The 15,956-nt window shown below is 42.3% G+C and overlaps 1 pseudogene; it reads left to right on the top strand.

Annotated features, from left to right (window-relative positions):
* Positions 1 to 3,612: 3,612 nt before the first annotated feature.
* LOC126508783 (histidine--tRNA ligase, cytoplasmic-like) lies at positions 3,613 to 14,442 on the top strand (annotated as a pseudogene).
* The last annotated feature ends 1,514 nt before the right edge of the window (positions 14,443 to 15,956 follow it).

Genomic DNA, 15,956 nt, shown 5'->3' with positions numbered 1-15,956 from the left:
ATTAAGTAATATATAAAAACCAAAACTGCGTGTATTGGTATATATCCTCATTCCCAGTATGGGGAGACAGAGACAGGCAGATCTCTGTAAGTTCAAGGCCAGTCTGGTCTACATAGTGAGTTCCAGGACAGCTTGAGCTACACAGGGTGACCCTGTCTCAAAAGCAAGTAAACAAACAAACACAAAGAAATACATGAAAGCAATGGATATAACTCTCTAAGTGACGCTCTACCAGAGAGGGTGTCATCATCATATTATCGTCCGGTGCCATCCTTACTTTTGTTGTTTAACTTGCTTGACATTTAATTAAGGAGTGTTTTAAAATTTATTCTTATTATCATTGTTGTTATTTATGTGTTATGTGCATACAGTGCACATCTGTGGGCATAGCTTGCACGTGGATGTCAGAGGTCAACTTTGTGGACGTGGCTGTCTTCTTCCACATTAACATGGATCCTGGGGGTGGACCTCAGGTCTTCAGGATTGCGCAATAACACTAACCAATGAGCCATCTCACTGGCCCCGTAAATAGTTCACAATAAAACAAAAATAGTTGTAGGATGGGATTTTAAGTGAACTTGTTTATATACCACATAAGAGTCCGTTGTGTATACATACATATATGTGTGTATGTATTCTAGTTATTACATACAGTTGTGGTTAAAGACAGCAATTTGTTCTAATAAAATTCTTCTCCACACGCTACAGCAACAGAGATTAAGACTCTCATAATATCGGTAACTCACCTGCTAATAACTAATCTGCCACTAATAGGTCTCCGTAGCTCATGTATTGGCTTGGTCTACTGAATTATCGTGCTCAGGAAAAGCATTTTTTTTATTTATTTATAAATTTTTCGGTGCTGGCAATACTTGTGCACACCAGGCAAGCCCTCTACTGCTGAACTACATTGTCAGCTCAGGACAGACACCTATGAGATCATTCTAAATTAAAATATTTTTAAGCTAACAAACAAAAACTGTGTTTATGAATGAGGTACTGGATATTGTTTCCATGTATATCTACAGTGTGTAAATGGGTCAAACATATTTATTGCTTTAACTTTCATCACTTCCTTATGGTGAAAATATTCCAAGTCCTCTTTTTGGTTTTGAGAGTTCTGAATACACAGTACCTATCTGTGGTTGTTATACTCTGTTACCATACACTAGAGTTTCTGATACCACTGTAATTCCAATGTAGTCCGTTTCTCAACCTTCACCTATCCTTACCTCCCTGCTACTCTTCCCAGCCCCTGGTAGCCTCCCACACTCATCTTTAATCACATCCTTTGTGTCTGTCTGTCTGTCTGTCTGTCTGTCTCTCTCTCTCTCTCCGTGTGTGTGTGTGTGTGTGTGTGTGTGTGTGTTAGGCTGGCATTGATACAGTGATCCACTGGCTCAGATTCCCAAGAATTGGAATTATAATCATATACAACCATTCCCAGCTCAGATCAATATATTTTGTATTCATATGTGAGACTACTCAGTGCTTTTCTTTTTGGCTTAAGGAGAATTTTTTTTTCAGGCCTGGCCTTAATTATATTTTCAAGTATGACTTTTATAGATAAACAATGCTTTACTTTTCAAATTTTCATTTTTGCTAACATTATTGTTACCTGATGCCTACTTTACTCAAACAAACAAAACAAAACGCTTTGGGGGCTGGAGAAATGGCTCAGCAATTAAGATCATTGGCCACTTTCCAGGGGACCTGAGTTCAATTTCCAGCACCCACATGGCAGCTTACAATTGTCTGTAAACTGCAACTCCAGGAGTTCAGCCACCTTCACACAGACACATAGGCAGGCAAAACCACCAGTATACATTAAATTAAATTAAATTTAAAAACTCTCTCTTTTTGGTAATCAAGGTTTAAAGTAATAATTATTCAGAGATGATTTGTTACAAAATTTTTGTTTCAGGCTTTAATTTACCCATTTCCTTTAGTTTAATGTGTGATTTAAGAGATATTAGCTATACTTATTTTTGTTGCTGCTGTTGCTGTTTTTGGTTTTTCAAGACAGGGTTTCTCTGTGTAGCCCTGGAACTCACTCTGTAGACCAGGCTGGCCTCGAGCTCACAGAGATCTGCTTGCTTCTGCCTCCCGAGTGCTGGTATTAAAGGTATGCACCACCATCAACTGGTGTGTGTGGATTGCGCGTAAAGGCACTCTGTGTATACACTGATGTGCAGTTTTAAACCTAGAATTCACTTGGTCATTGTGAGATTTACTTCCCTACTCATCAGCTAGTGGAAGGTGGGCCTCATTCCCTAAAACATCCACTCCCTGGATAGACTCCGACGAAAGTTCTCTAACATGGGCACTGTGTTTCCTAAAGCTCTCTCCCAGATGTGCACCACCTAGATTAAGATGCTGACACTCTTTTCTTATTTACAAGGCAGTCATGAAACTCTGAATATTTTTATATCTAAGTATAAGTTTTATAAATAACCAGAATATAATTAAAATAATGTTGTTTATATTAGGGTAACCATTTTTATAAATAACAGAATTGTCTACTGATTTGTTTTTCTTTGGGATTTTCTGCAGTGAATATGTTCTTTTTATTATGTTATTTATTCATGGCCCAAATTAATGCTTTACTTTGCTTGCAGCACCCTTAAAATCTTGAAAGGGATGATGGGCAAGGGAGCTTTACCTTTTCCAAAAAAAATTGAATATTTTTATATCTAGTTGAAAAACAGAAACAATGAATATAATCTTGATGTCTGCTAACTCATTCACATTGTTGACATTAGTAATGACAGCAAATAATGACAATTTCTACACTAAAGTCTCAAATACTCAAAAGTGGAAATAGGGAGATCTTATTTCCATAGTAAGAAAATGTCTCATGTTTTCTATATCTCTTTGTTACCATGTATCTATCTATCTATCTATCTATCTATCTATCTGTCTGTCTGTCTGTCTGTCTGTCTGTCTGTCCTGTCTATCTACGATCGATCGATCTATCTATCTATCTATCTATCTATCTATCTATCTATCATCTATCTCACAGATATATATATATATATATATATATATATATCACAGATTCATAGTGAATAATGCATTGGCATGAGTTTTTCTTCTTGAAATTACAGGTTTCAGAGTTCCTCTTATGAAGGTATTTGCTGCCCTCTCTTCACCATTGATGATAGTGATGATAGGTTTGGCCGTGTAGTCAAGGTATTACGTGACTACCCCAAGCCCATAATGCAGTTTATTTCAGAGGAAAACATAAATGAGGCCGAAATTAAGGGGTCCTACAAATAACCAGTAAGAACATCTTTAAGACAAGATGAGTGGCTGGAGGGCCCCGCTCTCTAGACCATAGTCCCTGAAGCCTATCTCATGCCCCACTCCCATCTACCAGAACCCCAGTGACCTGAGAGCACCCTCCTCACACCTCAACCACCCCCACAACATCTGCAACCACCTGAGCCTTGGCCCCACCTAAACCCAGTACCGGAGTTCACCAGAGGCATAGACCTGCCTGCCCCTGGAATAAGAGGGACCCCCTGAAGCATAGACTCCCACCGTCACCCGCTGAAGGAAGAGATGGGCAGACAGCAGTGTAAAAACACATTTAACAACATAAAGAGCAATATGGCACCATCAGAAACTGGTGGTTCTACGTAAGTAAGACCTGAACATCCCAGTTCAGATGAAGCAGAAGAAAATGACTTTAAAAATAACTTTATGAAACTGATAAAGTGCCTTAAAGATGAAATGAAAAATTCCCTTAAAGAAATGGAGGGGGGAAAAAAACAAGCAAAAAATTGGAAGAAATCAGTAAATCTCTTAAAGAAACTCAAGAAAACCAAGAAAAAAACAACCAAAGAGATTAAGCAAACAGTTCAAACAGTTTAAGACTTGAAAATTGAAATAGATGCAATAAAGAAAACACAAACCAAGGGAATTCTGAAAATGGAAAACCTGGGTCAACAATCAGGAACTACAGATGTAAGCATAACCAACAGAATACAACAGACAGAAAGAGAATCTTAGGTGTTGAAGATACAATAGAGGAAAATAGACTCACTGGTCAAGGAAAATGTTAAATCCAACAAACTTTTAATACAAAATATCCAGGAAATCTGTGACACCATGAAAAGACCAAACCTAAGAATGATAGAGATAGAGGAATGAGAAGTCCAGCTTAAAGGTTGAAATGAATACATATTCAACAAAATCATAGAAGAAAACTTTCCCAAACTAAAGAAGAATATGCCTATGAAGATAAATGAAGCTTACAGAACACCAAATAGAGTGAAAACCCCCACCCCAAAAAATACCTTCACCACATAATAATCAAAACAATAACATACAAACTAAAGAAAGAATACTAAAAGCTGCAAAGGAAAAGGGCCAAGTAACGTATAAAGGCAGATCTATAGGGATTATACTTAACTTTTCAATGGAAACTATGAAAGCTGGAAGGTCTTGGAAGGTGTTCTGCAGACACTAAGAGATTATGGATGCCAGCCCAGACTGCAATATCCAGCAAAGCTGTATATAGCACCATAGATGGAGAAAACAAGAGATTCCATGTCAAAAACCATATTTAAACAACACTTGTCCACAAATCCAGCACTACAGAAAGTACTATAAGGAAAACTCCAACCCGAAGAACCTAGCTACACTCACAAAAACACAGGCAATAAATAGCCCCACAAAAGCAAATCCCAAAGAACGGAAAAACACACACTACTACCACCACCACCAAAACCAAAATTAACAGGTACCATTGGTCATTAATTTCTCTTAATATCAACGGTCTCAATTCACTTATAAAAAGACACAGGCTAACAGAATGGATATGGAAAGAGGATCCAGCCTTCTGTTGTTTAAGGAAACACACTTCAACTTCAAAGACAGACATTACCTCAGAATAAAGGGTTTAGAAAAGATTTTCCAAACAAATGGACCTAAGAAACAAGGTAGTGTAGCTATCCTAATATCTGACAAAATAGTCTTCAAACTAAAATTAATCAAAAGAGATGAAGGACATTTCATATTCATCACAGAAAAAATACATCAAGATGAAGTCTCAATTCTGAACATCTATGCCCCAAATACAAAGTTATCCACATTTGTAAAAGAAACACTCTAAAGCTCAAATCACACACCAAACCCACACATTAATAGTGGGAGACTTCAACACCCCACTCTCACCACTAGACAGGTCTATCAAACAGAAAATTAACAGAGAAATAAGGGAACTAACAGATGTTATGACTTGAATGGATTTAACAGACATCTATAGAATATTCCACCCAAACACAAAAGAATATACCTTCTTTTCAGCACCTCGTGGAACCTTCTCAATAATTGACCACATACTTGGTAACAAAGCAAACTACAACAGATACAAAAATTTGAATAACTCCTGTATCTTATAGGATCACCATGACTTAAAGTTAGAATTCAACAACAAAACGAATTGCAGAAAGCCCACAATCACATGGAAACTGAACAATGCTCAACTGAATCACCCCTGGGTCAAGTAAGAAATTAAGAAATTAAAGACTTCCTAGAATTCAATGAAAATGAATACACAACATACCCAGACATATGGGACACTATGAAGGCAGTGCTAAGAGGAAAGTTCATAGCTCTAAGTGCCTACCTAAAGAAAGTGGAGAAATCTCACACTAGTGACTTAGCAGAACACTTGAAAGCTCTAGAACAGAAAGAAGCAGACTCACCCAGGAGGAGTAGATGCCAGGAAAAAAATCAAACTGAGGGCTGAAATCAATAAAATAGAAACAAAGAAAGCAATACAAAGAATCAATGAGACAAAGACTTGGTTGGTTGAGAAAATCAACAGGATAGACAAACCCTTCCACAAACTAACCAAAAGGCACAGAAAAACTTCTTTAAGCCTTTAAAGAAAGAAACTGAAGAAGATATCAGAAATGGAAAGATCTCCCAAGCTCTTGGATAGGTAGGATCAACATAGTAAAAATGACAATTTTACCAAAAGTAGTCTACAGATTCAATGCAATCCCTATCAAAATTCCAGCATAATTCTTCACAGGAAAACAAAAAACCCAGGATAGCCACAACCATCCTGTACAAGAAAGTACTTCTGGAGCATCACCATCCCTGACACCAAGCTCCACTATAGAGCTATAGTAATGAAAAAACAAAGCAAAACAAAACACCAATGATATCTTGAAATTTTCAGGAAAATGGATGGAACTAGAAAAAAAATATCCTGAGTGAGGTAACCCAGACCCAGAAAAACAAACACAATATGTATTCAATCATAAGTGGATATTAGACATAAAGCAAAGGATAACCTGCTTACGGTCCACAACCCTAGAGAACATAGGAAAGAAGGAGAAACCCAAGAGAGACATTCATGGATTCCCACTCCACCTCCACAACCCCAGGAAGGGGAAGTAGACAAGATCTCCTTAGAAAGTTGGGCATGGGGGAGGGGGAGGGGTTGTAGGGGAGTGGGGATTAGAGAAGGAGAGCGCAGAGGAGAACACGAGGGATTGAGAAGATCGAGTTGGGTAAAGAACAGACAGGGAGAGCAAGGAAAGAGATACCTTGAAAGAGGGAGCCATTGTGGGGTTAGCAAGAAACCAGGCACTAGGGAAACTGCCAGGAAACCACAAAGGTGATTCCAGCTAAGAATATAAGCCATCGTGGAGAGGGTACCTAACCTGTCCTTCCATCAGATTGATGACTACGCTACTTGTCATCAGAGAACCTTCACCAAGATGGAAGCAGACACAGAGGTCCACAGCTAAGCACTGGGCCAGGCTCCTGGAATCCAGTCACAGATAAGAATGGGTGACATGAGTAGAAAAGGAGTCAAGACCATGATGGGGATACCCACAGAAACAGCTGACTCCATCTACTGGGGGCTCACTGACCCCTGACTGATAGCTGAAGAACCAGCATAAGACCAAACTGGTCCTCTGAGTGAAGCGACAGCTGTGTGGCATGGGCAGTGGTGGGACCACTAACAGTGGAACCAGTATTTATCCTCGGCGCATGAACTGGTTCTTTGGAGCCCATTCCCTAAGAAAGGACACCTTCCTCGGCTTAGATACAGCAGGGAGGGCCTTGGTCCTGCCTCAAGGGATGTGACAGACTTGGTTGGCTCCCCATGGGAGGACTCACCCTCTCTGAGGTGACCTAGAAAAAAAAACATATTGAGTGAGGTAATCCAGAAAGACAAATATAATATGTATTCACTCATAAGTGGCTTTTATACATAAATAAAAAAACCACCTACAATCCACAACCCCAAAGAATCTAGACAACAAAGAGGACCTTAAGAGAGACATATGTGGATCTAAATAGGAAGGAGAAAAAGAGAACATCTCCTGAGTAAATTGGGAGTGTAGGAGTCACAGGAGAGGGAAGAAGGGGAGAAGGAGAGAAGGGAGGAAGGGAGGGAAGCAGAGAAAAACGCATAGAGCAATAAAAACAATAAAAAAGAATAAAAGTTTAAAAATAGATGAAAAATATTGCTTTGAATAATAAAAAAGAACATCTTTAAATTGTCAGTGTTACCAAAAGGCAGGAAAAGGCTGAGAAACTGTCGGCCTAGAGGGACATAAAGAAATGGGGTGAATTCATCTGATCTTATTCAGGAGACATCAGCTAAAAATGATGTACCAGTACTGACTTGCTGATAGTAACACATGTAATACATGTGTTCTGCTAATAACTTCCTGCAGGGCTTGTGGGATTGTTCAATGGCTCGCATTTGCTGTGCAAGCTCAATGACCCTTTCCATGCCCAGAATCTGAGTAACCGTGGGCGAGAACCAACTCCACTAAGCTGTCCTCTGACATCTACATCCTAGCTGTGCCCACAAGTGTGCACTGTACACACCCACAAAGAGGATACATTATAGTGACACAAGGCATGGCTGGGCTGTGACGAAGCCAAGTAGAAGTCTGTGCTGAAAACTCTCAAGGGAACCTACGAATGTAAGGTGTTCTCCCTGAAGGAAAGAATAAGACTCATGGGAACCCCCTGAATTTTATTCTTAACTTTTGTTAATTTATCCCAAAATAAAATGTTTCATTGTTTCTCAAGAAAGCAAAACAAATATGGAATAACGCAACCTAAAACTTAACAAAAAGAAAGGAAAGAGGAAGGACGGGAGAAAGAAAGAAGAGCTTACTTTCCTTTCTACTTGGTAAAATCTTTTTTGTATATTTGATTTGATATAGCATACATCTTAAAACAGTATTATTGAATGAATGTGTATGCTTGTCTTTTAGGTATCATTAGTCACACACACAGAAATCATTTGTGGAAAAACAATTTATGCCTAAATACGCCTTTAGAAATATAACGCTGACTTAATTTAATATAGTAATCAGAATTAAAATGAAATTTCTCTATGGCCCACATATGGGGCTATCTGACACCGACTTGTGAGGGAGGAAGAGTAACAGCTGAGGATTCATCTTCTTAGAGGCAGCTGACGACTCTCCAAATCTTCCAAGTGGTCCTTATGTGTAACTGTGCCATTTGCTGTGGCAGTTTTTATAGCTGCTTGCCAAAGCTCATGGGAATGACAGACGACAGCAAATCACTATGGCCTACCACATGGCTAAGCTCTGCCACATGCTAATGCATTTCTTATGTGATTCACATAGAATACTTGTCTTCTGTTTAAAACTCTTGGGCCTAAGAACAGAGACAACCAGCATTCCCTTCTTTTCCTCAATTTATACAACAGCCTTGCATACACAGCCACTGGCAAGGCAATGGCTGGAACTTTGATCTCACACAAACTGCCCAGTTGTTTTAAGCCTGATGTAAATTAGAGTCTGCACCAGAAATGTGGCATTATTATCAGGTCATAGTGGGTGAATAAATTGGAGTTCATTCCTGTCCTCTTGGGAAACTGATGAGAGCATTGGAGGAGGTAAGAGAAAGAAAGGGAGGGGGCTCCGATAACATAGAGTTAGAAAGACTGAATTCTTGTCATTTATAAAGGTGACTCTGGGGGCTGAAGAGATGGCTCAGAGGTTAAGGGCATTGCCTGCTCTTCCAAAGGTTTTGAGTTCAATTCCCAGCAACCACATGGTGGCTCACAACCATCTGTAATGAGGTCTGTGCCCTCCTCTGGCCTGCAGGCATACACACAGACAGAATATTGTATACATAATAAATAAATAAACATTTTTTTTAAAAGGTGACTGTGAATCCACAAAGGTTGGTTCAGACAGCAGAAAGTTCTGGCTGGTTGCCAGATGGCAGATCGTGCTGGACTGGAGAAGCTTGTGTGACCTCAAGGAGAGCAAGCAGCAGAGAGCCATCACCAAGCAGCTAGAGAAGGAGGTGGCTGAGTGCACAGGTGGGCAATGATGATGTCAGAAGTTTGGGCTCAAGACCCCCAAGTGTACAAGAGACTAGAGCCTATGGAAGGTAGCAGTTAAGGATGGGGCTTGATGCCACTGTCCACTGAAGTGAGTGATAGACCTGTGTGTGAACTCAAGGGAACACTGATTGGAAAGTACAGAGGTGATGCCATCCTTATGTGTGACATGAAGGGTCAGCTGCTGTGCCTTTTTTTACGACCTCACTATCCCGTTTGACATGAACAAACTGACCAACATTAATCACCACATAGCTAAGGTATACTGCTGGGTTAACCCAGCTATGACCCAATGCCATTACCGTGAATTCTTTTTTTTTTTTTTCCTGATTTTTCAAGGCAGAATTTGTCTGTGTAACAGTCATGGGTATCCTGGAACTTGCTTTGTAGACCAGGCTGGCCTTGAACTCACTGAGATCCACCTGCCTCTGCCTTCCAAGTGCTGGATTAAAGGTGTGTGTCATTCTACCAGTGTAATTTTGGCAATTCTACCAGTGTAATTTTGGCAATGCTAGTCCATTTGACTGTAGGGCCCGGGTCTACCCTTGTTCCTGGGGTGCATCTTGAGGACAGTTTCTGGTCAGCCAGCTAAAGCATTCTGTTTGTTCCTGTGCTCTCCTTGCCCAGCCTGGTGATTAGCTCTAGGGCATTGTTGACTCCATCTTTTTTTGTTGTTGTTGTTGTTGTTTTTTGTTTTTTGTTTTTCGAGACAGCGTTTCTCTGTGGCTTTGGAGCCTGTCCTGGAACTAGCTCTGTAGACCAGGCTGGTCTTGAACTCACAGAGATCCGCCTGCCTCTGCAACCGGAGTGCTGGGATTAAAGGCACGCGCCACCGCCACCACCGCCTGGCTTGTTGACTCCTCCTTTGGCATGGTAATTTCCCACCTGCCTGGGCAGAAATCCTTGCGCAGCAGCTAGGTACACAAGGATTTCTTCAAGGTTGAATAAACGGCATTTGGCTGATCTCCTTATGAATGACCCAGGTCTCTTTGTGTGTTCTTTCAGTCTCCAGGCCCTTGCCCGACTCGTGTGTGGTACAGTGGCATGTGAACGGTACTGAGGGTGTAACAAAAAATCAGGTGTTACATTTGACTTTCTGATTCCTGATTCAGACGCTCAGAGATCCTGATTTCACTTCATAGAGGCAACTTTCTGGTCAAGGGAAATGATCTGCGCATCCTGGGTGGGATGTTCGCCATCTGTGGTGTTCCTGGGAGGAAGTTCTGTACCACCTCTTCCTCATTTGACAATGAGGAATCCTGGAAGAAAAGGAAGCATAGGATGATGGGAGAGAAGGGTCTTGCAGCCGAAGCAGCTGATGTCATTGGAGACTGTGTCTCCAGCATACTGGGGTGTTCTGTTCTAGATCCTCCACTATCCCCAAACAAGTAGAGAGTCAAGGGTTTGGGGACATAAAGCTGTTGTCTGAGTACCTCACCCTGTTTGACATTGATAGCAAAAACTCTTTTAACGTGAGCCCTGCTTAGAAGCTTGGCTGCATACATACTATAGTAGGTTCATCTATGAAGCAGTCCTGCCACAGACCCCCGCCCTCGCATGGGAAGAACCTTTAGGTGTGGATAGTACGACAGTATGGCTGCTGGAGTATGTAAAAATGGGCTAGCAGGCGTGCTTGACCCCACAGGCTGCAGGATGCCATGCAGGGATCAGCTTTGGACCAGGGGTCATTTGCTCCATCGTTGAGAAAAGATTAGAGGCTTTGGAGGAAACAGTATGGACCACAGAGACCCACAAAGAAGAAGCTTCAGAAGGTGAGATTGAAGCTTTTCTCACAGCTACGGGATGCTGGGATCAAGGCCGAGCTTCTCTCCAAGAAGAACCCAAAGTTACTGAAACAGCAGTGGTACTTTGAGGAAGCAGTTGCCTACCAGCATTACAAGCAGGAAGTCAAGGATAATGTCAGTGTCATGGAGGCCAGTTCAATGACAAATTTTTATTTATTGAAGAATTGTATAGTGTTTGTTTGCTTTTAAAAAGAATTTTATTATTACCAGTCACTCACTGGAAGTTAATGTATGCCGCCTTTTCTAATCCTATAGCATCTCCCAGCAGGCATCATTCCCACCTTCCAGACTGAAAGACGCAAGAGACACAAAGCAGTACATTAGCCACACACAGGAAAAGAGTCAAAATCAGAAAAGGAATTTCAATGCAATCCAACCCTTAAGCTCTTAATTAAAGCTTCCTATTGACTAAAGGAAGGACAATTACATGTGAAAAAATGGATATGATGTATTATTTATTCACTTAATAGAATAGAATAACATGTTAGCAGGGTGGCAAGGTGGCTCAGTGGGTAAAAGCATCCCCTGCCAAGCTTATCTGTGAACTTGACTGACCCCAAGCAAGGGAAAGAGAACCAATGAACAGGTTGTTCTCTGACCTCTATGTGAGGGTGCACCCACAGATGTCGTACAGATAAGTTTTTAAAAGAGAATAATATGTCAGCTTCTACAAATGATAAATAGATTATCCTTCAGAGGAAATGACGCTCAGGGGGAAAAAAAAGAACTTCCAAGGTACTATGAGTATTAAGGGTGGAGATGTTGGGTGTGATGGGAACCAGGATCTGGAGGAGCACACGATGACCAGACTCTCATCACTCAGAGAAAAACTCGTACATGTGACCAGTCATAAGGTGCAGTCATGTGGAACTTAGACAGCTCCAAGTGATGGCCAGCAAGGCTGGACTTCCTCTGTCCTCGACCTCCCTCTAAGTTCCCGTAGCCCTCTCAGCCCATTGTCATGCTGTATCCGCCCATACCTTCCCTCTCGGGCCTGTTATGACTCTACCCTTTGCCTGAGATACGTTCCTGTGCACCCTTGGTGGCTGCTACCTCAGATCTTAATCCACATGTGACATCTTTAGAGCGATGCTGATTTGAGTATCTCCCCCCCACACACACACACTCACACATACAATGTGTCACTGTTTAGCACAGGAATTGCACTCTTTCTTGTGGTCATTATATTTTTAGTATTTTATCTGCATGTTTCCTGCTACGGTTAGGAAACGGGCTCTGTGGTACCCGGGGCTCATCTCTCAGGGTCTCAGAGGGAGCTCCAGCTGCCGACACATGATGACCTCAAAGCAAACGGATGAAAGGATGTCACAGGTGTCAGCATTTATGAAAAGTCAATTAAGACGTCACTTTCCAAATTTTAGCATTCAGAAGAATCGGAATAGCTGGACCAGAAGACTGCTGATGAACATACAATCTACTATCAGAACCCACTCTAAAAACGAGGGGCTTCTGCATCATTCACAGAGGGAAACTGACTTACCTCCCAGGAAGAGAAAACGTAATTACACAGTCTCATTATAAAGAGACTAGTCTTAGCTCAGACTTTACAGAGACTAGTAATGACGGGTGCAGGATGTTCACCTAAAAATAAAACACACTAACTGGGAGGGAAGATCTTCCAGAAGTGTTCTGAAATGTTGTCAGCTACTTCTGCTTAAGTGGGTGTGTGCTGAGCTGCTGACCCGATGAGGACCCAGGAAGGGGTAATGCAGGTTTTTCTTCAGTGACATGCCTTTCACCACTAAGTTTTTAAGCAATGTTGTTTCTTCAACACTCAATCAATTCAATCCCTGGGTAACTAGGAGAAGGGCGCTATTTCTCTCCTTCTGCTTTCAGTTGCCTTGTTATGGGTCATGCCACACCCAGGGCCAAGCTGGGGCCGGTGCTCAGGAATGATGTCTTGTGGAGGAGGTCGTAAGCCCTGGTCCTTGGCATGGTTAGTTGCTGCTTTTCTCGGAGGCAGGGTGTAGTGTTTCTTAAGGAAGGGCATTTATAGTGATTAAAATTGCTCGGAGCTTGCTTCATTGTGTAATTCTGGTACTGTAGTATGTAATGCTGGCAAGGAGGGAGGAAGAAAGGGACAGAAAATCCCGGACGGCAGCATGGAAGGGCACACGGTGCAGATGCCACATCGAGAGAGAGGGGCTGTGGCCCTAGAATAGGGTTGCCAACGGTCAGACTCTTGGTCAGCAGTCCTTGGTGACTTCGACCTCCTAAGGAGGGTGGAGAGCACAGATTCCAAGGGTGGTGATGACTGCCAATCGCTTTGCTGTCCTTCTCCGATTCTTAGGCAAGTTCCCAGAAACAGCTGACAAACGGAGCTTTTGAAATGAGATTGTTCTCCTGGAAAAGAAACTGAAAACTATCTTCCAGAAAAAGAAAAAAAAAAAGATGGAGACATGCTAAACATCCACTTTAAAGGCCAGCGGCTCCACTTTTAGAGACATGCCCTAAAGATATGCACACAGAGGTGCATATTTATATCTATACACACCCGGGGCAACATTCCTCAGTGCAGTGTAAAGCTGAGGCCCGTCAATATGTCCACTTACAGGATGGCCCACTCATGCACTGGAATACCGTGTGCCGATGACAGTGGACACGACAGGCAGCTGAGATAGTATAGGCCACTCTCGCACAGTCTTGAGTTAAAAATCCATAAAATACCCAAATAACCCGAAGGATTCCATTTGCATAAAAGTCAAAACCAACTAAAAGTAGCTCATGACCTTTAAAGACAGGAAGGTGGAGCTCTCTGGAGAGGAGGGTCAGGATTGGGGTTGGAATACGAAGGTGCCTTAGGGGCTGGTGATAATCCACTTGGTGTAAACCTATCAGGCTGTACGCCTAACAACCGTGCGCATTTCCCAAATGTATGGTGTAGTTGAGGAAAACGTTAAGTTTCAGAAGCAATACTGCCTTCTGAAATAGCCGGGGACCCTGAATGGAGTCAGTAGGGAACAGCGGGGCCCTGGGCTCCAGCTTATGTTGGGGGCTTCAGAGAGCATGAGTGTGACTGTCTCCATTCTGAGAACAAGTGTAGGGACGAGAATCACCTGCGACTGATGGAGCATCGCTTTTCCTTGTTGTCGTCGGGGTTTTCTACATCAGGCCCAGGAAAGTAACCATGTCTCTCGCCACGTCTTCAGGAACCCATGCTACGGTGCATTAAGCATTTTCCGGGAATTGGTGGCCACAGTCCTTGTGTTGGATGACAGAATGACACAGAGGGTACCAATATGGCTGTAAACCCGGCGCCTGGATTTAAGGCACATGAAACAGCTATTCCCTTGAATGAGGAACTTTGACCTGAGGTCTAGCTCTGCAGCTGACCTTATACATATTTTTTATTTTTCAATTAAGTAACCCTGGGCTTCTCTGACAGGAAGGAGACGGTGAAGGCCAGGAAGAAGGCAAAATGGAGTGGCAATATATTTATCATATATTAACGAGACAGGTGGAGCCAAGAGCAAGTATACACATTGATTCTTGTCAAGTGAGAATGGTTACAGCGTGAACATGCGGGCTGCCCTGGAGGTGAGTCCCCTGGGAATGCTTCCCACTCAGATGAATAAACAAAGGCTCTTCGGAGGTGTGTCTCTTGTGTTGAGGTCCTCCCTAGTGCCCAGGTCCTCTCTGGTGCCCTTTGACAGTTAGGACTCTTAGTTTCGGTGCCTGGCAGTCCATGTCTCAGCTCACAGGGTGCACTTTGCCCTGCCTTGGAGAAGTGTACAGAATTGGATTGCTGTTTGTTGAAATGGACGGTGTTTCTCACAAGTCCCATTTCAATAATCTTCCAGAAAAGCAATGCCGAGTGTGGGATTGGGAAGGGCAAGACAACACGTCTAAGTAAATAGCAGGCAGTCCCTCAGCACCTGCTGGCTCACAGCTACAGTGTTTCTGGGCCTTGTATTTCCTCTCTTTTCTTAAGCAAACAGAGTCCGTGAGCCCTTAAACAGCTACAGAATTTTAAATCTGAATGCTGAGGAAATGGGGTCTCTGGAATTCTAAAGCTGTGATGCAGTCCCTTGAGAAGTGGAAACTTCCAACAAAACCCTTTCCTCTGCTCCATCTTTGTTCAGCTCTGTGTGCTGATTGTTTCCCTACAAATTTCATCTCCTGTGATGCAAATCTGTTCTTGGACTTTTCTCTTGTATCCAGGCCGAGCTCTACCATAATCCATGTGTGGAAACTATCTCCAGGGCTATTGGTCTCAAAAGCCAAGATGTACTGACTCTGAACAAAGCGGACAATGAGGACTACTGAGAACTCAAGAACAATGGCAATGGGTTTTTGATCCTACTGCACGAACTGGCTTTGTGGGAGCCTGGGCAGTTTGGATGCTCACCTTACTAGAACTGGATGGAGGTGGGTGGTCCTTGGACTTCCCACAGGGCAGGGAACCCTGATTGCTCTTTGGGCTGACGAGGGAGGGGGAGTTGGCTGGGGGAGGGGGAGGGAAATGGGAGGCAGTGGCGGGGAAGAGACAGAAATCTTTAATAAATAAATTAATTAAAAAATAAAAATAAAAAAAGAAGACTTTCCAGACCTGGGGGATAAGGAGACAAGGGCTCAGAGTGATAAGTTCCACGTTTGATTTGATTCCATTTCCTCCTCACACTGGAAACACTATTCTTTTAAATATTTATTTTTATTTTATATACATTGGTGGCCTGCAAGTATGTCTGTATGCAGGAATTCCCTGGAGCAGGAGTTACAGACAGTTGTGTGTTCTGGGAGGAATTGAACCCAGGTTCTCTGGA

Source organism: Alexandromys fortis, unplaced genomic scaffold (assembly GCF_014885135.2).
Source record: "Alexandromys fortis isolate MF-2015 unplaced genomic scaffold, M_Fortis_MF-2015_v1.1 scaffold_40, whole genome shotgun sequence".
Classification (NCBI taxonomy): Eukaryota; Metazoa; Chordata; class Mammalia; order Rodentia; family Cricetidae; genus Alexandromys; species Alexandromys fortis.
This window is presented reverse-complemented; position numbering and strand designations above follow the sequence as displayed.